Raw genomic sequence first — 27,999 nt, forward strand, 5'->3', positions numbered from 1 at the left:
GCCAGACCTACTGAGCTTTTCCAGCAATTTCTGTTTTCATTCCTCGCCTTATCTCAGCATCACTTCCAACTCTCCTACCCTTCCCTGAGAAACAAGACAGTACAAATTTTTGACATGTAAACCATTGCTTCAGCTCACTGAGTGTGTGTCCTGCTAATCATGTAAACACACAATAATGTCCCTACATGGCCCATGCCTGCCAGCCTCTTTAACCCTTTCTGAGTTACTGGTTAGGCCAGGAGTGTCCGCATCACTGTGGATCTGGCGTTACCTGTAGGCCAGACCAGGTAAGGATGGCAGATTTCCTTCCCCCAGAACTGGGAAAATATTTAGAAATGAAATCAACCTGCAATGTTAATTGGGCTTCTCTCTCCACAGAGATCCGCTGACCTGCTGAATATTTCAAGGATGTTCTGTTCTTCCTTTCAGACTTCCAGCATCCACTGAATTATAAAATCTGCACAGTGTGGAAGCAGGCCATTTGGATCATCAGGTTCACGCTGACCCTCCGGTCAGCATTCCACCCAGACCGACCCCTGTAACCCAGCATTTCCCAGGGGTAATCAGCTAGCTTACACATCCCTGGATACTATGGGCAATTTAGCCTGGCCAATCCACCCTACCTGCACGTTTTTGGACTGTGGGATGAAACCAGAGCGCCTGGAGGAAACCCATCCAGACACGGGGTGGGGGGGAACATGCAAACTCCACACTGACAAATACCCAAGGGTGGAATCAAACCTGGGTTGCTGGGGCTGTGAGACAGCAGTACTAACCCCTGAGCCACAATGCTGCCCTATTTCAATTTGCAAATGTTATGAATTGCCCTTTCCAGGACTTTAACGCTTAAATAACACAGGAATGTCTATCACCTCTCGGCCAAAAACTAAGTCCAACCTGTAGAGAGATCCTGTTCAGCCAAAAGTAACACAAGGTCGCTATCACCACTGAGCAAAATCACTGGGACAAGGTGCTGACCTGTACCAATGTTCAATTCAATGTTCTTCACACTGGAATATTCAGAGCATGAACACTTTAACTTTGTATTTTTTGCAAGAGGTAAATCATACCAAACATCTAAAACCTCAGGAATCATAGTTGTTGGAGTTGTAAAGCTAGCTGGTCAGTAATATTTTCCACATTTATATTGTATACCACTAAGGTGACAACATTTGACTTTGTAAGGCCAGCAATTGTTGCACATTGCAAAATTTATTTACTCAAGAACTTTGGAACAACAGGAGGTCGTTCAATCCCTCTAGGCTGTTCTAGCATGGTGAATCTGTGACAATATATATCCAGCTTGATGCTAAATCCTTTCATTTACATTCCCATGAGCCTAAATTGCAATGGCTGTGTTGCCATGGTTGCCATATGTATCAATTTGCAACAGGAAAACTACCAATACAGTTTTTAAAGACTGAATAATAGAAAGTCTGACCTATATAGTTCAGTAAACCTCTTTGCAGGAGATCAAACAATATTTAAGCAATAAAATAAAGTGCTGCTGTGCTACATTTAGGAATTGCTGGTTAACCTAGCCATAGCGCTAAAGGTCAGGTCTGTCAATCAAGAGGGTTTTTTGTCAATCTAAGAAGGCTATGGGCACCATTTCAACTTTTTCATTCGATCAATCATCTCTGAAAGATTGCTCTTTGCACATATATTTCCTGTGCAGAACTGTCTCTGGGTGGTGAAAGAATAGGGTCATTACAAACTTGAGCTGACTTGCAGATTGCCTCTTTTTGTCAATCAATTTATAATGCTGAGACATTGGCTCATCAGAATAAATCATGGCCTGCGGTGAGAAGTTTGCAATGATCCACTCAGTTCAGTCAATCTGATCGATCGTTATTTTGTATTACTATCCTTGAAGCCACTGAAAGATTATAAAACATTGTCGATGGCATCAACATCCCCATCTCAAGCAGGTTCGAATAAATCACCTGGTGTACTCTAATTGCCCCAAATGACGTGTGGCTTTCCAATTGAAATAGAATGCTCTTAATTTTTCTGTTTGATGACCATTATCTGATCGATCATTTATGGCCCATTTAAAATGTTCCAAATTTTCTGTGGATGAGGTTGTGGAAAGTACTAACTCACCGTGACAGTGTGTCAAAAATCCAATAGCAATAGATAATGAAGCAGCTGGGCCTGTTACTGTGCATGGGCCTTGTTACTGCACATGGGCCTATTACTGCGCACAGCCTGTTACTCTACACAGTCCTATTACTGTACATGGCCTGTTACTCTACACAGGCCCTGTTACCGTGCATGGGCCTGTTATCCTGTGTGGGCCCTATTACTGCACACAGCCTGTTGCTCCACATAGGCCTGTTTCCGCGCATGGCCTGTTACTCTGCATGGCTCTGTAACTGCACACAGGCCTATTACTGCGCACAGCCTATTACTCTGCATGGCTCTGTAACTGCACACAGGTCTATTACTGCGCATGACCTATTACTCTGCATGGGCTCTGTAACTGCACGCAGGCCTATTACTGCGCACGGCCTATTACTCTGCATGGGCTCTGTAACTGCACTCAGGCCTATTATTGCGCATGGCCTGAAACTCCGCACGTACCCTGTTAGTCTACACAAGATGTTACTCTGCACAAGATTGTTACTCTACACAGCCCAGTAACTTCTCACAGTCCTGTTCCTTCTCACAGGGTTTTAGCTGCTGAATTTCTGTCTGTCTCACTGAAATTAAGTGGGTTAGTGTAAGGACAGAGGGTGGAGTATAATAACAGGTCCTGTTGTTTAAGGTAATGGTTGTAAAGTGGGTTAATGTTCTTGCTACATTGGCTCCATCTATTCTACAAATGTCTCACAGAGTCTGTGGGTGGAGGCAACGAGTTCTATCTTACTTTCAGATGGAGCAGATGTATCATACCAGCTCCTTAATGTCCTAGTTATTATAACTGTCCAAATGTCATTGTATTTATTGCCTCTTATTATCAAAGAATAGTAACTTTTTTAGATACTCTACGAATGTGCATCCTTTATGATTAATCACTAGATGGGCCCAAAACAAAGAAAGGTCAATAGAGGCAATAAACTATGTCAAACAACCTTTTCCCAGTACCACATAAGTGACAAATACCGCAAGGCACCAGGAGTGATGGTCTAGGAAAATAACACAGGGCTGATCAATCTTTCAAACCCGAAGGTCCTCTCCGAGCCCATGCTGGAGCTGCAGTTGTATTCATTGCTTCCTTGCTCAGCAAACCAAGAGCTAACAGCTCTGTGGAAGCGAGGCTATATTCCTAACCCTGTATAATGTGCCTTTATTTCCGAGAGCATCCCAAGACTGGTCCAGAATGCCATCAGGTTGATCCCACTTGAAGCAGATTGGATTGACCCAGCTCCAAGCGACTCTGTCAACACGTGGTGTTCCTGATGCCTGTGACCCTGCAGATAGCTTCTCACTGCAGGTGGAAGGGGGGCTTGGTTCCCTTGATCAAAGACACAACCAGTATCAGTGTTGGGGGTTCCTGCTAAGAGTCACCCCCCAATCTTGCTTCCAATGCCACTGAACCCCACCTAATGACCACCAACATCAGATCTCCTTGGCCTCAATTCACTTGCTTTCTCCTTGCACCTTCAGTGATTCTGGGACTTTGGAAAGTTGTCCTTCCAGCAGCAACCATAGTTCCTCCAGACACTGCCAATCACAAGAGCTACTGGCTTCTAATTGGCTGGCAACTCTTGCTGGGTGAGGTCCTAATTCCATGGGAAGGCCTTGCCACTGCCCAATCGGCTTCTGATTCACAGAGTCTTCCCTGGAGGAGACACCCTGGTTGGTGTGCTAGAGGCAGGATCAGTTAAGCTAGTACAGAGGATTATTTTGGGTAGGAATAGTGTGCAAGCATATGGGGAGAAAGCAGGAGATAGGCACCAGATGACAGAGTGGGATGAATGGCTTCCTTCTGCACTGCAGCAGTTCTGTGACTCTGTGACTGGTCTCTCAGTAGCAATGTAGCCCGATAGTGAAACGCCAATGTCTATACCTGACCATATACCATTAACAAATTCCCATTTCGCAGGGCACCTCGAGAAGCAAACTTTGTGGAATCAGCACAAACAAAAATCAAACTCTCAAGGCAGTGGAGTCATCATCCTAACAATCATTATTGGATGCTTTAACGTCCTTGCATCAAAGTTTCTGTCCAGTTTTGCCTTTGTGAGTTGTCTCGAGATGCGTTTCCGCAGGGCATAGTGTCAATTCAAGTGGTTTTTCTTTCGAAATGTCAATACCTAATGAATGGTTTATAATTATCATCCCTTTTTAAATTGCTTACAGACCGACCATGTATTCCCAGCACTCTCGGTTTATGAATGATGACTGTGCTTCTGAGGATCAGCACTTGAACACAGAAAAAAAAAATTGCTGAACAAAAGGAAATATTAGGCATGCAGTAAAAAGACAGGAACAATTACCTGAACTGCCTACAGCAGCCTAATGGGAGCGATAGGCCCCGTACCTCATGCCATGAATTGACAGACACCATTATCTCAGACAATCCTCTGTTGGAAAGACCAACCTCCAGTTACTGACTGCTGGAGAGTTGACTACGCTAATTCTGAACTAATTAGGAGCTGGAGCATTTATTCATTGGAGCTGCCAAATCAGGCTTGCAACTATAATAAAGGCTCAACATGATGGAAGCAAATTAAGGAAGTGCAGATGAATTGGAATCAACATGACCACCATTCAACATGGAGAAGATGTAAACATCACGAAGGATTAATTCTCCAGAGCTTGCTCTTTCCAATTGCACCTTTTGCCTGAATTCACCTCTAACATTGATGCGAGGGGCTGCTGGCAGGTGTGTAGGGCAAGGGACACATGTTGGGAATATTGTCAATTGTACAGCTCACAGCCAGAAACATGCTCTCTAGCAGTGAAATCTCTGAAATGTATATCCTAAAGAGTGATAGCTATCAAACAAACAGTTAGAAACAAAGACAAGTATTGAAAGAGTATGTCAGCCAAGACAGAAAACGGGTTAAACAATGTAAGTTTTCTTTTAGTTGTTAAAATCAGTTTTATACCGCGCACGCGCAGTCTGCAAAAAAATTAAACATGAGCACATGCAGTCGGCGTAGAATTGTTGGTATCAATGCCTTTTTTTTGACTCACTCAGGCTCCTCAGACAGCACCTACCAAACTCATAGCCCCATTCCATCCAGAAGGATGAGAGCAGTAGATACATGGGAACACCATCCCCTGCAAGATCCCCCACCAAGCCACTCACCATCCTGACTTAGAAAGATTTAGAAAATCGTTCCTTCAGTGTTGCTCGGTCAGAATCCTGGCCTTCCCTCTCTCACAGCCCCATAGATGGGACTGCAGTGCTTCCAGCTCACTGCCACCACTTGCTCCAGGGCACTTAGGGACAGGCAATAATTGCTGGCCTAGCTCCAGACATCCACATCCCATAATTGATTTGTTTTTAAATTTTTGGAGAAGTTATTTGACGTAATTTTGAAAAGTATACTAAGTTTTCTCAGGTTTGTCACAATTTTGACTGAGATTTCCACTTGGGCTGATTCCTAGCAAGAGCTGAAATTTGACCAGCACAGGTATGCGCTCCTGACTCTGGGGAGTAAAGGAATTGTATTTCTGAGGATATCTTTAAGGGACGGTGGCTCAGTGGTTAGCACTGCTGCCTCACAGCACCAGGGGCCTAGGTTCAATTACCAGCCTTGGTTGACTGTCTGTGTGGAGTTTGCACATTTGCCCTGTATCTGCGTGGGTTTCATCTGGGTGCTTTGGTTTTTTGCCACAGTCCAAAGATGTGCAAGTTAGGGTGGATTGGCCATGGGAAATCGCCCACAGTATCTAGGGATGTGCAGATTAGGTGGATTAGCCATGGGAAATGCAGGGTTACAGGAATAAGTGAAAGAGCTGGGTTTGGGTAAGATGCCCTTTACAGCATTGGTGCAGACTTGATGGGCTGAATGGCCTCTTTCTTCACTGTGGGGATTCTAAGATAGCTGTGTGAATGAACCTATCTTAGTGACAGCAGATCCATTGCAACTGAAGTCTGAGTCTGTTAGGCTGAAGAAGATGTCCTGTTTTACCATCCTCTATATATTTGTTACTATCCTTTGAACTTGGTGCTGTGCGTTCACAGGAGTGTAGGCCTCACATTACCGCAAAGCCCAGCTCATTTGCTACAGCTTTGTGCATTCTATGGTGGAAGAAGCTGCCCACTCCTAAGATGGAGATCTCAACAGGGGTGTGGAAAGAACAGCCGTAATGGCCCAGAGCTGCTTCTGAGTTGATCATACACTTGCTGACCTCCATAGTGGTTTCACACCAACAGAATTCTATCCCAGAATAGGCAGGAGCAGGGATGCTCTCATTCAGTGGCGTACGGTTGAAGGCTGTGTTTGTGGACAACACCATCAGCAGATGCAGGTGTGTGCAAAATCAGAGTGTGGCTTTTAAACCCACTCCTCGCAACAACTCACTGAGATTATGACTAAATATAAATTAAGTTCACCCTAGTTCTAAAGAAACAAATGTTTGGGAGGAGCCATTTGCCTCATCTCAACACTTTCCTTTTACTTTTCTGTCTGAAGGCTATTTTTAGTTGTGTTGAAATCTAACCTTACAGCAAATTATTGAGATTAAAGCTTTTGAGAGACGGGGTATAGCTATGCACAAGCCAGGCTGACCATGGTAGCCATTTTTAATGGCTAGCCCTTTCTCCTGCATCAGGAGTAAAGAGCCAGAACATTTACATCCTCCTAGAACACACTGACACTCCTTTGCTTGTCAAGGTGCAAATATGGGGAAAGTGTATCTTTTGGTAATGTCATCTCCTCATCCACAGTTGACACATGTATGATAAAACTGATGCTACTTATGTGGAACTTACCACTGGCTAGGCACTTCCTTTACAGGGTGTTCCCAGTTTACGAACATCCAGCTTACCAACACTCATACTTGTGAATGAGACGCCATACAGATACGTATTAATATTATTCTTAAGAAACTGACATGTGAAAATTTTCCTGTTACTTACAGATGGCTACTTTGTATTTTCCAGTATTGTGGTCAAACTTGTGTACAAATTAATTGACCAGCATACTCAAGGCTGGGAGCAATTCGCACCCTGGGGACCACCTGCATCAAGCTATGGAGGCATGTTCCTGAACCCAGGCCTCCTGATCGCTCCTACCAATGGAAATTCCAAATCTCTCCACTGGGATAACCTCAGCAAAGAGAAAACACGTTCGTTTTTACATCAGCACTTGCAACAATTAATTTTCTTCACTGAAGGATATTTGCCTTTGTGTAGTTTACATAGAGCATAAGATATATTAAGTGTATCAATGGTCATTCACTGCTATTGACAGCAGCCAAGGACTGGGATTATTGGAGATAACAAGGTGTAGAGCTGGATGAACACAGCAGGCCAAGCAGCATCAGAGGAGAAGGAAAGATGGCGTTTTGGTCCTAGACCCTTCTTCAGAAATGTGACAACCTAAATGTAACAGTCAGGTTTGGAATGTGATTTTGAATGGGACGTCAGAATTGCTCATAACTAAATTCTTGAATGGGTTCTTCAAACCTGAGCACAGAGGATATATGTCAAGATCTCCCTCTGAGATGTAGTTGATTGGAAAGCTTGGTCTGAAGACTCTTGTTGCCATAAAAGTTTACAACAACAGTTTAAGCCATTGTTAAAGAGTGATGGTGGGCAGAAAGAAAATTAGTTCAAAATGTTCTGTGTATTTGGAGTCTAATCCTTGACATGTTTCTAAAGACTTTGACTGTCAAGCAGACCTTTGTCAACAAGGTTGGGGAAGATCTAATTATCCCCTATGTTGCACCAATTACAGATCTAATTTCATCCATGTCAGGTTGTCTACATTGATGTCAACGTCTTGTCAGAAGAGGATTAGAAATTGAACGTTGGAGTGAGTTGGACAGAGTGTTGGTCTTTCAATTAGTGTGGATATGGAGGCACATATCAACAAGTTCTTAAATCAAAAAAAATTACTCCTTATGTTCCAATAGCTTGTGTGACATGATTTGCTTGGAGGATTTAATCAATTTGATAGTCTGAACCAATCACTCAGCACTCCTTTCCTGCTGCTGGGGCAGTCTATAAAAGTAAATTTACAAATCCTTCAATGGTGTTTGGTTTCCTATTGGAGAGATGAGAGATCTTGCTGCCATACTGTTCTGTATTGATCCCTGTCAACACTTAGAACGTAAAACCCGGGGGGGTGGAGCCAGCCTTTGGCTCTTTGAGCCTGCTGTATAATCCAACAAGGGTATGGTTTGGATTTTTATGACTCAGGCTTGGTGGCAGGTTTGCAAACAGGAGGTGGGGTGAATTGTAATGTACCACGGGGGCTGTGCCTACCACCTACTTGTCTATCCCATCCCTGACTCTGCCACGACTTTACCAGCATCAGTGGAGTGATCAGACGGCCTGGACAGCCAAGGGCTAATTGTTGCCCTTGAGTGACCATGTCAAGACCACTTCAGGGCTTCACTGGGGAGAGGCACTGACCTAGTGGTATTATCACTAGGCTATTAATCCAGAGAGCCAGCTAATGTCCCAGAGATCTGGGTTCAAATCTCACCATGGCCAATGTTGAAGTTTGAATTCAATAAAAGTCTTGAATTAAGTAATTAATGATGACAATGGAACCATTGTCAACTGTTGGAAACACCCACCTGGTCCTTTAGCAAGGGAAACTCCCATACTTACCTGGTCGGGCCTACATGTGACTTCAGACCTACAGCTACATGTTTGAGTCTTAACTGCCTCTGGACAAATAGGGATGGGCAATAAATGCCAGCATAGCCAGCGACACTCATAACAATTAAAAAAAAGATACTAAGCCCCTTGTTCAGCAGATTTCAACATACAAGTAAAGCTAGTGAAGATGCTTAACAAGATCCTTGGCCTTTCTGAAGGTCATCTCAAGGAGTATCAGTCCCCTCAACCTGCACAATTCACCACCTCTCACCAGGTCCTTCTACCTTGACAATGTCAATACACTTGCACCCCGCACACTTCTCACACTCAGTTTTGCTTTCAGCTCCTCAGTGATCGGGATTAATGTAATCCCAGCAGTGGCCACTATTTCTAGTGGCGCTGCTGTGGCCATGGGGCTGCCAGGCAATTGATTGGATGGTATCTCTCTGAGGCAAGATGGGGATGATAGTCCACTTTAAGCCAATTGAGTCTCCTCAAATATATATTATATCAGCATCATATCCCAAGGGGGAAGAGCCAGTGTCATTCAGTGGAGGGTCTCCCATCATCATCCCATTAAATCCAGGCCCATATCTAATCTTCCACCTCGAGCCCACCTATGTGCAGTATCCCCCATATTCCTTATCTTCTAAAAATGTCTTGATCTTCATTTTGTATATACACAGTGGCTCAACAACCTCAGCTCCCTGCTTTGGATAATCTGAAAAATTCCACTGGCTGCAGTGGTACGGATGAAATTTATGTTTTTCAAAGTCGTGCACATTTATTTCTGGAATCTACTTATGTTGACATCTTTTGTCTGCAGCAGGATTGACTGGAAATTAATCCTGGGTGAGAAAGAGAGTGTATATGTGCCTGGGCTGGTTTAGTATTGAATAGATTGCTCTTTAATCCATTATAAAATCTGAGTGTAATGGGCAGATCAGTTAAATATCCCTTATTTTCATTGTCAGCATTGTGAATCCTCCATTGAGGAAAACCTTTATTTTAAATGGTTACAGAGAGAATTGGGCATCAGTGTTTTCCTGGGAGAAGAGAGTGAAGTTGGGTCAGGCTCTTTGTTCCGGGTGTCCTTGTATCGTTTGTGTTGACCATCTTGAGGCAGCTGACTTTGAGAGAGCTCCTCATGTATGATCCATTTTGCGATTTGGCAACCATTCATACGAGGACTACCAATCTCCCTGCTGCTGAGTCCACTATATGGCCAGAGTCTTAAGGACAAGTATGATGGAGGTCCTCGTTATTTTGTCCTGCCATCGAATTATAATGATCGAAGCATTCTGGAGTATCGATGTGACACTGTAGCAGGCACAGGAAGGTCTGGAATTAGGAATCTAATGTAATAATGTATCCATTGTCTTTTGTTGCAAAAACTTTTCTGATTTGTTAATGTCCTATAAAGCAGGAAATCTGCCATCCTCACCAGGTCTGGCCTACATGTGAGTCCAGACCCACAGTAATGTGGTTGATGAGATTGACTCTGAACTATCTTCTGGGCAATTAGATATCAGCAATAAATGCTGGCCTAGACAATGATACCGAATTCGCATGAATTAATAAAAACAAGGATGCAGTAGGATGGTAAAGACAATAAATAGATGGAATCTGATTTTAGTCTTCATCTTAATTCCATATTACTCACAGAGATGATCATGGAATCCACTGAACAAAGATTAAAGTAGAGGCCCTTGGAACAGTCTTCTTTCCCTGTAGGGATCCTGGGAAATGTGCCATAGAGTCATGGAGATGTACAGCACAGAGACTTTGATCCAACTTGTCCATGCTGACTGAATATCATAATCTAGTCCCATTTGCCAGCACTTGGCCCATATCTCTCTAAATCCTTCCTATCCATGTTCCCTTTCAGACACCTTTTGAATGTTATAATTGTACCAGCCTCCACCACTTCCTTTGGCATTCCCCACATGAAAAAGTTGTTCCTCCGGTCCCTTTTAAATCTTTCCCCTCTCACCTTAAACCTATATCCTTTAGTTTTGGACACACCCACCCTGGGGAAAAGACCTTGACTGTTCATCCTACCCATGACCCTCATGATTTTATAAACCTCTATAAAGCCACTCCTCGGTCTCCGAAGCCACAGGGAAAATAGCGCCAGCCTATTTGGTCTCTCCCTATAGCTCAAACCCTGTAACTCTGGCAACATCCTTGTAAATCTTTTCTGAACCCTTTCAAGTTTCATTACATCTTTCCTATAGCAGGGAAACCAGAACTGAATGCAATATTCCAATAATGGCCTAACCAATGCCCTGTACAACCACAATATGACCTCCCAACTCCTTCACTCAATGCACTGAGCAATAAAGGCAAGCGTACCAAATTCCTTCTTCACCATCCTGTCTACCTGCGACTCCATTTTCAAGGAACCCGAAAGGGCCACAGCCACAGCAGGTCTTTCAATCTTCCAGAGTGGTTGCTGCCCCTTTCGGCCACTCGGTGGAAATTCTGCCACAGCGATAAGCTTCCCTTTGGAATTTCCTCACTGGCTTTGACAATCTCCTTCCCAAGTTTGCAAAGGGCCAGGGTAGGGGGAGATATGGAGGGTTGGACGCCAGTTGTTCTATTCCTGCAAAGAATACCCAGGACATTGAGTTTCGAGGAGATAAAAGGTTGAAAACTACGATTTTAGTGGCGTTGGGTTGGATGCAGTAGATGCAAGGAATTCTGAGGAAACAGGTTGTCTGGGTGATAGACAATGTGTGGTATCTGAAGTACAGACGTAGGCTGACAACAGCCAGTTACAGTTGAAGTTCACGGTCAAGGTTCACATGAGAGGGGAAGGGCGAGGTGGTGATGAAAGCAGTGGCAGGAATCATTATTGCTGGATATTTGACTAAATTAATGAAAGGAAACACACCAAAAACAAATCAAAAAGCCTTCAATGCAATCACTCATATCTGCTCCTCATCCTCTCCACTTCCTTTTAACTTGAGAATATCCACACTCTTCAAAATGGTTGATTTTCTGACCAGTCTCTCAGGAACTGAAGTTGCTGTATTCCTAAATTAAATCTGTTCCACTTGAAGGATTGTGAAAGCATAATGAATCAACTACCATCGCCTTCAGTCCCAAAGCTATCAGCTGCATTCCAGTTCACTGTTTACAGGGGCTTTAGTAAAGCCTTTGACAAGGTTCTGCATGGTAGACTAATTATTAAAGTAGAATCAAATGGGATTCAGGGTGAGCTTGCCTGCAGGGCTTTACAGCAGGAGACAGAAGGTGTTGATGGAGAGTTGTTTTTTGGACTGGAGGCCTGTTACCAGTGGTGGTCCATAGGGCTGATGCTGGGTCGCTGTTTATTTGTCATTTGTACGCATGATTTAGATGAAAATATAGAAGGCATGGTTAGTACATTTGCAGATGACACCAAATTTGGCAGCATAGTGGACAGTGAAGAAGGTTAAGTTAGATTACAAAGAGATTTTGATCAATTGAGTCAATGGGCCAAAGAGTGACAGATGGAATTTAATTTGGATAACTGCCTGGTATTGCATTTTGATAAAACAAACAAGGGCAGGACTTCTACAATTAAAAGTAAGGCTTGGGTAGTAGAACATAGAACATAGAACAGTACAGCACAGTACAGTCCGTTCAGCCCGCGGTGTTGTGCTGAACTTTTACCCTAAACCTAAGGTCTACCTAACTCTCACCTCTTCCTTATACTATCATCCATATGCCTATCTAATAGCTGCTTAAATGCCCCTAATGAGGCCGATGCCACTACCCTCTCTGACAATGCATTCTACGCCCCTACCACTCTCTGAGTAAACAGCCTACCTCTGACATCTCCCCTATATCTATCTCCACTAACTTGAAAACTATGCTCCCTCGTAATAGCTACCTGCACCCCAGGAAAAAGCCTCTGGCTTTCCACTCTATCTATACCTCTGATCATTTCGTATACCTCTATCAAATCAGAACAGCGAGACCTAGGGGTTTAGGTACACAATTCTTTGAAGTTTGTGTCATATGTGGGCAGGATGGTGAAGAAAGTGTTTAGTATGCTTGCCTTCATTGCTCAGGTCTTTGATATAGGAGTTGGGGCATGGTGTTGAGGTTGTGCAGGACGTTGGTGAGGCCTGTTCCAGAGTGCTGTGTCCCATTCAGGTCGCCCTGTTATAGGAAGTATATTATTAAGCTGGAGATGGTTCAGAAAAGATCTACCAGGGTATTGCAAAGAATTGAGCTGTCAGGAGAGGTTGGAAAGGCTGGGACTTTTATGACTGGAGTGTAGGAGGTTGAGGGATGTCAGTATAGAATTTTATAAAATCATGAGGAGTATAAATGAAGTGAATGGCAGTTGCCTTTTCCCTAGGGTGGGGGATTTCAAGATTAGGTGGCACATAGGAGAGATAGGAGAGAGATTTAATATAAAGACATGAGGGACAATTTGTTCAGTGGCTCACGTCTGGAATGAACTTCCAGAGGAAATGGCAGATGCATGTACAGTTACAATGTTTAAAAGACATTTAGATAAGTACATGTAGAGGAAATGTTTGAGGGGATGTGGGCCAAGTGTGGGTAGGTGGGATTAGAGATAACGGGAACTGCAGATGCTGGAGAATCCAAGATAACAAAGTGTGGAGCTGGATGAACACAGCAGGCCAAGCAGCATCTCAGGAGCACAAAAGCTGACGTTTCGGGTCTAGACACTTCTGTTTAGTTTGGGACCATGGTCAGCATGGACAGGTTAGACTGAAGGGTCTGTGAGTGGGAAGGAATATGAAATGTAAAACAGTTGGCATTAATCATGTGCAGAGATGCTAGATATTAGGGTGGAAATAAAGTGTGGAGCTGGATGAACACAGCAGGCCCAGCAGCATCTCAGGAGCACAAAAGCTGATGTTTCGGGCCTAGACCCTTCATCAGAGAGGGGGATGGGGAGAGGGTTCTGGAATAAATAAGGAGAGAGGGGGAGGCGGACCAAAGATGGAGAGAAAAGAAGATAGGTGGAGAGGAGAGTATAGGTGGGGAGGTGGGGAGGGGATAGGTCAGTCCAGGGAAGACGGACAGGTCAAGGAGGTGCAATGAGGTTAGTAGGTAGGAGATGGAGGTGCGGCTTGGGGTGGGAGGAAGGGATGGGTGAGAGGAAGAACCGGTTAGGGAGGCAGAGACAGGTTGGACTGGTTTTGGGATGCAGTGGGTGGAGGGGAAGAGCTGGACTGGTTGTGTGGTGCAGTGGGGGGAGGGGACGAACTGGGCTGGTTTTGGGATGCGGTGGGGGAGGGGAGATTTTGAAGCTGGTGAAGTCCACATTGATACCATTGGGCTGCAGGGTTCCCAAGCGGAATATGAGTTGCTGTTCCTGCAACCTTCGGGTGGCATCATTGTGGCACTGCAGGAGGCCCATAATGGACATGTCATCTAAAGAATGGGAGGGGGAGTGGAAATGGTTTGCGACTGGGAGGTGCAGTAGTTTATTGCGAACCGAGCGGAGGTGTTCTGCAAAGTGGTCCCCAAGCCTCCGCTTGGTTTCCCCAATGTAGAGGAAGCCACACCGGGTACAATGGATGCAGTATACCACATTGGCAGATGTGCAAGTGAACCTCTGCTTAAAATGGAAAGTCTTCTAGGGGCCCGGGAGAGGGGTGAGGGAGGACGTGTGGGGGCAGGTGTAGCATTTCCTGCGGTTGCAGGGGAAGGCGCCGGGTGTGGTGGGGTTGGAGGGCAGTGGGAGCGAACAAGGGAGTCACGGAGAGAGTGGTCTCTCTGGAAAGCAGACAAGGGTGGGGATGGAAAAATGTCTTGGGTGGTGGGGTCGGATTGTAGATGGCGGAAGTGTCGGAGGATGATGCGTTGTATCCGGAGGTTGGTGGGATGGTGTGTGAGAATGAGGGGGATCCTCTTAGGGCGGTTGTGGCGGGGGCGGGGTGTGAGGGACGTGTTGCGGGAAATACGGGAGACACGGTCGAGGGCGTTCTCAGCCACTGTGGGGGGAAAGTGATATTAGGGTGGTGTTGTTTTTGAAAACGTGGCCAAGGAGACCCTTGACCCATAGACCAGTATTTGAGATGCAGTCCTGTTGATCAGGATCCCATTGATCATACCTGACTCAGGGTTCAACAGGAAGGTGATTTCTGCTGTTATCCTTTCCAGCTGTTTGAAAAGAGGGTGAAAGAAAACAGATTTCTCTTCTACCTCATCTAATTGTGATTCCTGGCAAACAGGCAGTTTGCTCCCACAAGCATTAGTGTACATTTTTGTAGCCAAGGATTATACTGCGATTGAGAGATTTCAAGGGCAAAAAGAAAACAAAAGCCAAATGCTGCAGATGCTGCAAATCAGGTCTTGTGTAAAAGAAAAATCTGGGAAATCTTGATAAACCAGACACCAGCTGTGCAGGCCGAGGGTAAAATTCAATGCCGTTCCTTTGGGTCAGTCAGGATGGGGGAGTGGTGGTGGTATTTAATCAGGTAGGATGGTTCTCATGTTAGCCCCCATTAAATCCTGACTTGACGTTTTTCTGCCAATCGAGGGCCCTGAGAGGGTAATTAATGCCCTATGAGACACAACTTGTTCATAGAATCCCTACAGTGTGGAAACAGGCCCTTCAGTCTGACAAATTCAGAACGACCCTTGGAACATCCCACCCAGATTCATCCCCCTAACCTAAACATCCCTGAACACTACGGGTAATCTATCATGGCCGATCCACCTAGCCTGCACATCTTTGGGCTGTGGGAGGACACCAGAGCACCCTTGCCTGTGCTTTTAAACCAATGACAGTTAGGGGACATGCCTGGTGGACCTGGAGGCTTCTGGGGACTTAGTGGGAGGAGGGGAATCCCAGGCACCTGGCCCCTGATGACAGGGGGCTTACAGTGCAGGAGGTGGCCATTCAGCCCATCGTATCAGCGCCAGGTCTCCAAATTATGACTGTGACATTTTCCTGCCTTTCCCCCCAAGTTATGCATACCATTTTATGTTTGGAGCCAACTTCTAGAATCTTCTGTCAATGAAGTGCAAAGCAATCCAAGGAAGGACTTTGAAGTGCAATCACTTCACCTCACTTACTCACATCAGGAAGCTACTTGAAGTCAGTTCACAAGAGGCACATTGTGTGTGTCAGCTGTGGCTCTGTTGGGTGCACACTTGCCTTTGAATCACAAGATCCTATGTTTAAGTGTCTCTCCAGGGTTGCAGTGCTAATATGAAGGCTGATAATCCAGTGAAGAAAAGAGCATTGCATTTTTGGAGTTCATGGGCTGAATCTTACAGTTTGTTGCATTGAGTTTCATTTTTAAGGTTTATTTGCTGTGAAGCCTAGCAGGTTCTGTCACTGAATCTTACCAAACACTCCCTGTGGCATCCCTCACATCTGATCCTGGGCCCATCTGACCACACATTGCTCACAGAACAACTTGTCACTCAGCAGGTATCCCGTAATTTACTGGCATACCTTCTCTCCTCTACCATCTTTGAAAGTCCATTGTATACCTGGGCAAGCACCATCAGTCCTGAGCTGCTTTGCACAGTTCCTGACTTTTGCCTCAGATATAGCAGACAGGAGAAAATTGGTGTTCTACTTTTCGGGCATGTCCTGCTGGACAGGGTGGTACACAGGCCTCTTGCCCCAGGACCAGCAATGGACATCTCAATACCAGACCTTGCCAGCCTGATCTGATGTCGCCACCTGGGATGAAGCAGACTCAGGCGTCTGGAACAATGCCCAGCACTGCAGGAAGAAGGTCAATGACTCACTCCATCTTCGCAACTGTGCCCACCTCCAACCAAGGCTTGTGCTCTACCACTCTCACTGTTGTCTGCAGCATCTTCCCTCACTTTTCCTCCCAACCCTTGGCACCACGAACCATGTGCGTCCCCTATGCTGCCTACTCACTCTGTCAGGCCAGCACCCATCCAGTATGAAAGGCAAAAGCTGTGCCATCCACTTCAGATTTCCTTAATATCTCTCGCTCTGTCATTCCAGGTGAAGCAGCATTCACTGGGGACAGAGAGAGTCAAGATGGATTGGGCTTCCGTCCCCTGTATGAGGAGACAATACTAACTATGAGCACTCCGGATGTTTGCTTGGCATGGCCCTGGGCTGATATCGGAAATTGCCCTGGACTGCACTGCAGAGAGTACTTTGTGCACTAGAAAGCATTTTGTTTTTGGAGTGAGTTGTCATATTTGTAATGTAGCAGAATAGGACAGAAACTGAACGTGGGGACGAATTGACAATGAGGAGATAGCTCTATCCAGTTTGGATGCAGCCAGGAAAGATGACTTCTCGCATCCACAATAATGCACTTTTCTTAAAGCATTTTGAGACAATTGCTGATCAAGAATATAACTGTAGAAATGCAAGTTATTTTTATTTCTTCTCCATGCACTGAATTTCTTGCAACTCCTTTGTTATACTGGTGATGCTAGCGTTGAGCTCAGTTTTGGTAAAGATGAGAAAAGAAATGGCTTTGGTCATTTCTGGTCTCTTCAGAATGTGCTGCCATGAATGAAATCCCAATAACACAAGGACCCACCTTTGGCAGACAAATTCTGGAACTTGTCCCCTGACCTCAGAAAATGTACTGACATCAATAAAAGAGGATACACCATCCTGCCACATACGTCATATTGTCCTCCGTCTAGATGCTTGGCATGCAAGGCATGGGTTATTCTTTTCTAGAGATTCCATACAGAAGGCAAAACACTGGAATGAATTTGACCAAAATTAATTGTAGCTAAAGTGTAGTGTTTAGAACAAGGTTGGCCAGGTAGATCTCATTAAGTATGAGTTCCCTGATTGGGGCTGTAAACCTGGGCCAATCAGGGAGCCCTGGCTGACAGATAGAAACAGGGCCTGGCTCTGAACTAGCTGGTCAGATTCCACGTACTATCCACATGTAAATAAAGGGTGACTAGGTGATGGGATCCCAGCCTTTGTGGAGTTATTTCATAAGGAATACAAGATTTAACGCAGTGTGGAATTGAACTAGTGGAGAAATCTTTTGCAAAGAAATGATCCTAAGTCTGTTGAGCTAATAAATCTTTGACAGCAAGTTACAGCCAAAGTATTAACTTAGCATTTCAGGCGCTGTCAAACATTTCTAGTTTTGCAGTTCTTATACTTGGTGGCCTTGACAGCTGCACTCACAGGTCCAAAGCTGTCAAGAGGGGATGGAGATGTTGCCATATAAATCCAATCCATCAGTCTCAATAAGACGCATAGTCAGAGAAGATTAGAGAGTCTGAACTTAAAGTCCATTGTGAATAACTGTTATTATCGTTAATGGAAATGCCTTCTTGTAGGCTTACATGCTTTTTATATATAGATGTCCAAACAGCGCAACATACTTCAGAGTCCAACTTATTAAAGAACCATCACTTTTGTGGAAAACACTTTGAAAAACCTTTCTGTATACAAACATATTGGCAAAAAAATACTGATTGTGTTTATCCAGTATATTTCATTAGCTCAGGGCTACACAAAGCACTCATATTTAATTCAGTAATTTACAGTAATTATTGTAATGTAGTAAATGTGACTGCCTACACAAGTTCCTGCAAACAGCAATGTGATAATGTTGAGATGCCAACCATTATCAGCTTGTAGGTGGGCTGGTTTGTTGCTACTAAGTGAGTCTTAATGAGAAGAGGCTTTTATTATAAATACATTGTAGTTTAGTGCATTTTAGTAAACAAATATAAGTTACATTAGTAAAATAGATATTACATTACATTAGTAGGTTATATTACATTATTTTTACATTTGTAAGTCTTCGACTATACTACTGAGACAATGAGGAGAGAAAGGATCTCCATTCTGTGAGATTCTAAGATGTTCTAAGTCTTTTCCCCATCCAAGTGCCTTTGACTTCATCAGATTGAATGAAGTTTATGCAGCTCTAACATTAACCCTTCCAGAACCAATATCCCACACACCAGCAATGACAAATAATGTGTTGTTTAAAGATGTGGGTTGAAGGTTAAATATTGGTCAGAATACCAGGGAGAGCAATTCATCTCTTGCAAATAGTGCCATGGAGTTTCTTATAACCTTTGGACAGTATAAAAGAGACATGTTTTTAACAGTTCATCAAAAAGAAGGCAGGTTTGGTAGTACAGCTGTCCCTCAGTACTGGGTTAAAGTGTTAGCCTTGGTTACATGCACAAGTCTCTGGAGTGGCACTTGCGTCCACACCTTTCTGACTCAGAGAGAGCTATAAGGGGAAATGAAGGTGATTAGTTAGTTCACCCTGGAGGACTCTCTATCTCCATCTCTCCCCTCACCTGAGCACAGTGACCATGAGATTAAACCATCAGTAGTCATCTCTCCAATGGGACAGTAGGACTATGGTGAATTCACCTTCACACTGATCATGGATGACAGGTGAATCAAATTTCTTCTTCTTTACCAAACAATTTTTTTCTATGCAACCAACCAGTGATATTGAGCGTTTTTCGTAACAATATCAACATGTTTGACGCTGGGATCAGAAATTGCACAGGATGTGTCCTGATCTCCCTCACAGCTACAGTGGAAAGTCGTTCAGACATTCCACAGAAACTATGTCAGAGATCACTCAGGCAGTTTCAGATGGAGAACTCAACCGCGTTGAATAAGTTACAGGAGGGAACTTGGCAACCACCGATAAATTCAAAGCCTTCATGCAGCAAATTCAGTCTTTAATATGAGGGATGTTTTTAGGTGTTGGGAAATAACTCGATTATCGCAAGATGTTCAGCACTATTACAAATGAGGAAAGTCATTCATATAATCATCACAGGCAATCCTTTCTTCTACTTTTTCAACAACTTAAATACTCAACAGCAACATGCTTGTCAGAACTGCAGAGTTTCTCCAGCACTTTCAGTTTATGTTTCAGATCTACAGTGTCCACTGTTCTTTGTTTTATGTAAGCAGTGTAGACATCCAGGCTAATACTTGTGGATATGGGTTCAAATCCCAACACAAAAATGAAAAATAAATTTAGTTAATAAAATCTAGAATATAAAACTAGTCTCAGTTATATTAACCTTGATAATGTAAACAACCATCAACGGCTGTTATATAAAAAAAAGTTCATCCGCTTCACAAATTTCGTTAGGGTTGCAAATCTGGCGCCCTCACCCGGTCTGGCCTATGTCTCACTTCAGACTGACAGCAATATGATTGATGCTTAACTGTCTTCTGAAATGGTCAAGAAAGCCACTCAATTCACTGGTAGTTTGGGATGGACAACAAATACTGGCCTTAGCATTGTCACTCACACCTCATGAAAGAATAGAGAAAAGAAATCTGATGATCAACTTGAAGTAACATGTGTAGTACAGTTGAACAACGGTTCATTGAGATGCCCTGATGTTTCCAGTTTTCCCCAAAGTCTCTTACCAATTTTTAAAATTATTTTTTACAACCTATTTCCTGACTGTTACAATGAACGGTGGATGTGGAACTGATGTGGGTGCATAGAAACATGACGTTAAAGACCATTAGTCAGAGAAGCTGGGGTAGGCCATGGTACCCTTCCTGTATTATTTAATAAGATAATGGCTGAACTCCCATCTCAGTCCTATTTAACCATGTTGCCTCCTTCCTCAGTATCCAAAATCTATAGTGCTGTGTCTTGAATATACTCACTTATTCACCATCTACAGCTCTCTGTGGTGTAGAATTTTGAAGATTTAATAAATTCTCAGCTGACCCAAAAACAGATTATTGTCTTGTCCACAGCAAGTGAAGAGATTTCTTATTATCTCAGTCTTAAATGTCACCCAACTCTATTCTGAAACTGTGACTCCCTTTGTTTGAGGCTCCCCAGCCACAGGAAACAGTCTCCAACCATGAGTCTCATCAAGTCCATGAAGAATGTTATATGTTACGATGAGATCATCTTGTTGAATCTAAAGATCTTGGGAGTACAGGCTTAATAAAGATACATGTCTTTGAATTTAAGCCACCATTTACAAAAATATATTTAATAGTATGTTTATTTAATATTAACCAAGGGCCAACTAAACCAAAACAGTTACAGTTGTCATCTCTCCACAATAATATTTATTCACGTCACAACTACTGCAGTCTCCTCTGGATCAGTTAGTATCTCCAGGGCATTTTAAAAAAGAAAATTTCATGGGAAATGGGAATCCATGGCTGGACCAGCATCTATTGCTTATCCCTGGTAACAAAGTGTGGAGCTGGATGAACACAACAGGCCAAGCAGCATCTTAGGAGTACAAAAGCTGACGTTTTGGGCCTAGACTGTTATCTCTATTGCTTATCCCTAGTTGTCACTTGGAACAGAATGGCTTGCCAGTGCTATTTCAGAGGGCAGTTAAGAGTCAGCTACATTGTTGTGGGTCTGGAGTCACATATAGGCCAGGCTGGGTCAGGATGACAGATTTCCTTCCCTGAAGGACATTAATGAACCGGATGAGTGTTTACAACAACTAGCATGGTTGCATGCTTGTTATTAGATTAGCTTTGAATTCCAGATTTTCATTGATTCAAATTTCTCTGCCTACCAGTGGTGGAATTTGACCTCATGGCCCAGAGCATTATCCTGAGTCTGCAGATTACTCATGCAGTGACAATATCACAGCAGCAAAACCTGTCTTTGACAGAAGGCACGTAATAGCAGCAAACTGCTTTAAATCCCAAAGCAGTTTGAAACTTCCTTCTCATCAGAGCAACTAAAAACGGTAATTCCTTTCAACATTTGTGCCACAAACTTGACTGAAGTGAACCAGAAAAAAGATGCATGACGTGACCTTGTTGAGAGCAATGGGACAAATTATACCTGTTTCCCCTACATTCTGAAAGTGATTTTAACTTCTTTATTTCAACACATTGATGTTTTCATAATTTCTAGGCACAGATGGTGCCTGTTATTATCTTGCAGTGGGGCTTTACTTACAGTAAAAAGTATTGTTGCAAATATCAGGTTCATAGTACATGATAATATTTTAGAGGTTGTGTTTGTTCTGGGAAAATTATTGTTGTGCATATAAGGTCATTAAAATGTCAGATGTACGTGATTGCCATAACACCAATAGAACTAACAGCACAGAAGGTTACCCTTCAGTCAGAGGAGAAAAGACCGAACTATGAAAACAGCAGGTGGGCTTGCTTAGCTGGAGGACTGAAGGTATGATGTCTATACTGTTCGCAAAGAAGCGCAAACCAGAAAGATGTTTTTGTGCTGGGAATTAGGGCTAAATTCGTTCACAAAATAGTCATTCAACCCCAAAGAGTTGGAAAAACCATTTTCTTTATTTGATCAAAGAATAAATTGCAAAACAGAGATAATTACCTTAAAGGTTAGGTTTCAGGATAGTCCAGAACAGTCCATGTCATCATGGAGATGGGTGGAACATAAGTAGGGCCTCTGGTTTCAATTTATCAATGTGTTTGTTGGTGGAAATTTACAATTGCAGTTTTGAGCTCATGTACAGTATACAGCACATTGGGAGAAGTTAACTAACTTGAGTTACAGTCAAAAGGGCCTATACTGCAAGCATAGTAAAACACAAACTTCATTGTTGACGGTGAGGAAAGTTGGTAAATCTTGTAAAGAAACAAAATCTGGAAGTTTGCCTCGTTTGAAGTTAGTGGGAGGATCTATAGTGGGCTCCACAGTGCCTTAATGCAAGGAAGGTAACCAGAAGACTATTTTGGAAGTATTAACAAGTAACCAGAATAAAAGATTTAGGCCACCGCAGTTAGGAAATGTTCAATAGAGGTTTTACATCTGAGAATAGCTGGAGCTGAGGAAAACTCTCCAGGGGAGTGAGACACATGTGAGTGTGTTCCCTTTAAATGAAAATAATTTTAGGATTTAGGTGCCATATGAGAGAATTCATAGGGGAAGTGAAGCGTAAACTTTTTGTACCAAATTCAAAGCCATATGGTTAAGTTAGTAGCACTTGTTTTATTTAATTATTTTATATAATAAAGTTTAATCTTTTCAAAATAAAGTGGTGTAGGTCCATCCATTCCAAACAAGGCATTTGGATTTTATTTAAATGTTAATTGTCACTAACTGGAGCATAACGATACCTACTACAATTGCCATATTTGCTTAACATATAATTCCCTTCTGAATTTCATTTTGGATTAAGTTTGAGAGAAATCAGTTTACAAGTTGTCTTAATGTATTTGAAACCAATGGCTGCATGAACCAAAATGTTCCTTTCAGTGACCAACAGGCTTAATCCCTAATTTCAGATACAAAAACAGAAGTTGCTGGAATAGCTCAGCAAGTCTGGCAGCATCTGTGAAGAAAAAAATCAGAGTTAACTTTTTGGGTCCAGCGATCACTGAATGAGGTAAATGTTGGACTCAGAATCTGCAACTTGCTTAGTTATACTCAAAGCAAAGCAGAGATCCACTTAAGGCTTTGAGTTAGTTTTACTAGCAATAAAATTAGAACCGGGTTTTGAACAGTAATAGTTGAGCTATATTATTTTATACAAAAGGAGTCCGTATGGATATATTATAACACATACCTCAGGAGCAGGTGGGATTTTAACCCAGGGCTTTTAACCCAGAGGAATGGACATTACCACTGCACCTCAAAAACCCTACACCTAAATATTGACCTTATATGTGCTCTGCATTTGAACTTAGTGAAGTCCCTTGCTGGATTGTAATAGAGTCACAGAGCTGTATAGCATGGAAACAGACCCTTTGGTTCAACCCGCCCATGCCGACCAGATATTCTAAATTAATCTAGTCCCATTTGCCGTATTTGGCCCATATCCCTCTAAATCCTTCCTATTCATAAACACTTCCAGATGCCTTTTAAATGTTGCTCTTTCCATACACGCACCACCCTCTGCATGAAAACTTTGCCCCTCAGGTCCCTTTTAAATCCTTCCCCTCTCCTCTTAAGTCTATGTCGTCTAGTTTTGGACTCCCCCACCCTGGGCAAAAGACCTCAGCTATTCACCCTAACCAATACCCTTCATCATTTGGTAAACTTCTGTAAAGTAACCCCTCAGCCTCTGACGCTACAGGGAATATAGCCCCAGTTTATTCAGCCTCTTGCTTTAGCTCAAACTGTCCAACTCTGGCAACATTCTTGTTAATCTTTTCTGAATCCTTTCAAGTTTCACAACATCCTGCCTACAGCAGGGAGATCAGAATTGCACACAATATTCCAAAAGCTGGGCTAACCAATGCCCAACCGACATAACCTCCCAACTCCTAAACTCAATAAAGGCAAGAATACCAACTGCCTTCTTATCTATTCTGTTTACTTGGGACTCCACATTCAAGATAATTTGGGCTGTTCTTCTCACTGTCATTTGCAAATTGAGATTAAACTCTCAACCATCTGGAATTGTGCACATGTAGTTGGAACATTTTTTGATAATGGCTGTATTGTTGCAAAAGTCTTGACCATGCTAATAATACTACCAGTATTGAATATACCAGCCATCCAGATATTGGAATGGAGTCATTCAACAGGAACCTAAGTGGCAAGAACAGTCAATGCTAAATAAAAATTGGGTGCCAATAATGATTTTTAACTGATTCACATTACTTCACTTGAATTATCGCTACGTAGAGCTAATATTGGCTCAATAATGTCGAACTAATTTGAAGTTGTGCTCAACTCTGATGCTAACATTTAAGTGAGTGTTCAAGGTTCAGCTTTCTAATTGATGCCAACTGATATATTTAGGTAACAATGTCAGAGAACAGGAAGATTTGTGCCCACAGTCTCATGTACCACCAGAGGAAATGCCAAACGTAACCTCAGAGCCAAAACTTCAGTTGTAATGATCCTAGCAAGAATTCAATGCTTCTGTAGCCTAACGTGGGAACTGATTGTAGCAGCCAAAATGCAGAAATAAAGATTCCCTAGCAGGATTGAAACAATAATGAGAGAGTAAAAATTATGCCATATCATAGCCTTTACTGAATGGCAGCACTAGCAAAGCTTTGAGAATTGCCACCTATTTATCTTTCATGATCATAGAATATGCAAGATAAAGGATCAATAATACTGATGAAGGGAAGATCAAGAAAAGTAAACAAACCGCAAAGGTAACGATTAAGCTATCCGGGTACTATTGAAAAAAAAGTCAATATTGGCTTTTATTTCAAATTACAATACGCTTTGAACAGAATCCACTTATAAATCCCCAAATCTGGGTGGACTTGACTCAACTTGTATGGATGCAGGTGAATGCATTTGGAAGAAGCTAGCCAGTGTCTCCTGTTTCTGAAGTAACTGGGTTGTGGAACCACTGTGAAACTTAATTGTGCTCTTGAAGTGTGACTGAACAACTTCTCCCTATTATGCTTTTTGAGCAAGCTGCATCCGCCAAGATTACAGACACAGCTGCCAAAGTTTGGTAACTGCTGGCTGCACGTGCCAGAATATCATACCAATAGTCATCTAAAATTCTCAAGTCTTAGCCCTCTTGCCTTCAAGAACTAAAGGCCGAATCTTATCAAGCATTGGCTACATGTCAATTTCAGGAAGTTTCTAAAGGCTGAATTTTATCAAGAATTGGCTAAGCATCAATTTCATGGTGTTCCTCCCCATGAGCTCTAATGTGTTTCCTCACACAATTCTCTACCACTCACCTCATGATGCATACATTCCATCTCTATGGAGCTACAATCCTGTTCTTCACTGTTGGAACTATCCATCACTGCCGGAACTTTCCAGGATTGCCACTACTGATGATGGATTTAAAGCCTATCAGTGTAACAGGTCAAACATTGCCAGCCACAAATAATCTTTCATGATGAGCATTGTGCGAGGGAAATGGAATGGAAATGCTTTTAAGGGCACATGGTTGGCATGGGTGGCTCTTCATTGGAAAGAAGATTCACATTCATAAATGCCATATAAACTTTATATTATCTCCTGTCTGATCAACAGTCATTATAACTGCAGCTACAAAAATCAAGCTACCCAGGCTTCCTGTTCTCAGAACCACGTCAATTCAAAACCCTGTCTAAGGGAGTGTTAGTCTTTCCCTATGTAACAAGGTGTACAGCTGGATGAACACAGCAAGCCAAGAGCATCAGAGGGGCAGGAAAGCTGACATTACAGGTCTAGACCCTTCTTCAGAAAATTCTTTCCCTTATGCCTAGTGTAGCATCATGTTTTGTCATTGCTAAATGTGGGAGCATTAAATGCTGGAATATTTGAAATAAAATATTCAGAACCTTCAGTAGTCTGATTCTCTTTCACAATCATTGAGGAAGAATCTGCTCGAATCATTTCCTCCTTTCTCTCCACCTGTATAACTGCTAGTGTTTTGATACTGATATCCTTCAGTGTTACATCCTTTTCTAAGGATATCTTAGATATTTTTATTTGTACAATACACCTTCCATTTAACGTCCAACAACACGCTTTAGTATTCTTGTTATTTTCTTTATACCACTATTATATTCCAGCCTTTTCCTATATTATTTCAGCATCTTTCTCTTTTCTCTCCTAAAACTAATACCTTTTTCTTCTGAAGATCTTTCATTCCTCTGATTTCCTAATTGTTTCCTAAATGACCATTTCCCCAGATGTAACTACTCAGAGAATTCCTTACAGTGTGGAAGCGGGCCATTCAACTCATGAAGTGCAGACCAAACCACTGAGGAGCATCCCACCCACCTATCCTTGTGACCCTGCATATACCATCACTCATGCAACTAGCCTGCACATTCCTGGATGCTATGGGGCTATTTAGCATGGCCTATCCACCTAAACTGCGCATCTTTTGACCGTGGCAGGAAACCAGAGTACCAGGAAGAAACCCTTGCAGACATGGGGAGAATGTGCAAAACTCCACACAGACAGTCATCTGGGTCCCTGGCAGTGTGAGGCAGCAGTGTGAGCCACCGTGCTGTCCTGTACCCGTTCGCATGAATTCTTGGCATGGCAGAGGCTTGAATCGGTGACTGGCAAAAGGCCTTTGTCACATTAGAAGATGCTGCCTTATGCCTGCGCCTAGGGTAACTGTTGAACGGACACATACCAGTCACGGGAGAGAACAAAAGTCACTACTGAGAAATATGGATGTTTTCATGCATCGATCTCTAACTTCACAAACTATGCCGTGACACTACAGCTGAAATAAGTGCAGCACCAAAGGGAAATCGAAAGAACTGCAGATACTGTAAATCAGGAGCGAAAGCAAAGTTGCTGGAAATGCTCAGCATCTGGGAAGGAAAAAAATAGAGTTAATGTTACGGTTCCAGTGACCCTTCCGCAGAACTGCTGGGCTTTTCCAGCAACTTTGTTTTTTTTTATCAGCACCAAAGGGAATTTAGAGGATATCTTACAAAAATGCAAAGGATACCATTTTGTCCAGTACAAAAGAATGTTTCAGCCTCCGTTAGAATACAATTTTGAGCATAATAATCAGTATCTCCCGCATACCTACTTATATCCTCCCTGCCATGTGTAATAGAGTGCAAAGTGGGGTCCTTCTAGGGCTACACACTGTGCTGCTGCTGGAGATTTGACACGGGCCAATTGTTGCCCCAACTCATTGGTTTCCAATTTTGCAAACCACTGCTGGACGTGAACCTCAACCTTTCACACAGCAGAGATAAATAGAGAGAGAACGTTGGGGTGGGGGGATGCACAAAATTCATGCCCAGCTTAAAAGAAATGGTTATCGTGATAGGTTCAAGGAGTACTGTATTTCAGAGAAGCATAGACTTAGAAGTGATTTGAGTCACAATCGGTCACAGTGAATATTGCTTCTATGTCAATTTATCCATATCATAGAATCCCTACATTGTGGAAGCAGCCCATTTGGCTCATCAAGTCCACACCAACCCTCTGATGAACATCCCACCCAGACCCACCCCACATTTCCATGGCTTACCCACCTATCCTTCACATCCCTGGTCACTATGGGCAATTTGGTGTGGCTGATTTAGCTAACCTGCACATGTTTGGGTTGTGGCAGGAAACTGGAGCACCCAGAGAAAACCCATGCAGAATGTGCAAATTTCACACAGGCTGTTGCCTGAGGGAGGAAGCAAACCCAGGTCCCTAGCGCCGTGAAGCAGCAGTGCTAACCACTGAGCCAATTTGCCGCCCAAATATTATATTATGTATTTGATGTTGCATTTATCAGATTACTGTTATATATGATGTGGTTCATTCCTATGTACTTTTACTATTTTCTCCCCTCCCCCCAACAATGCATCATGTACATAGAACATAGAGAACATAGAACATAGAACAGTACAGCACAGAACAGTCCCTTCAGCCCACGATGTTGTGCCGACCGTTGATCCTCATGTA

This window comes from Stegostoma tigrinum, chromosome 2, assembly GCF_030684315.1.
Source record: "Stegostoma tigrinum isolate sSteTig4 chromosome 2, sSteTig4.hap1, whole genome shotgun sequence".
Taxonomy (NCBI): domain Eukaryota; kingdom Metazoa; phylum Chordata; class Chondrichthyes; order Orectolobiformes; family Stegostomatidae; genus Stegostoma; species Stegostoma tigrinum.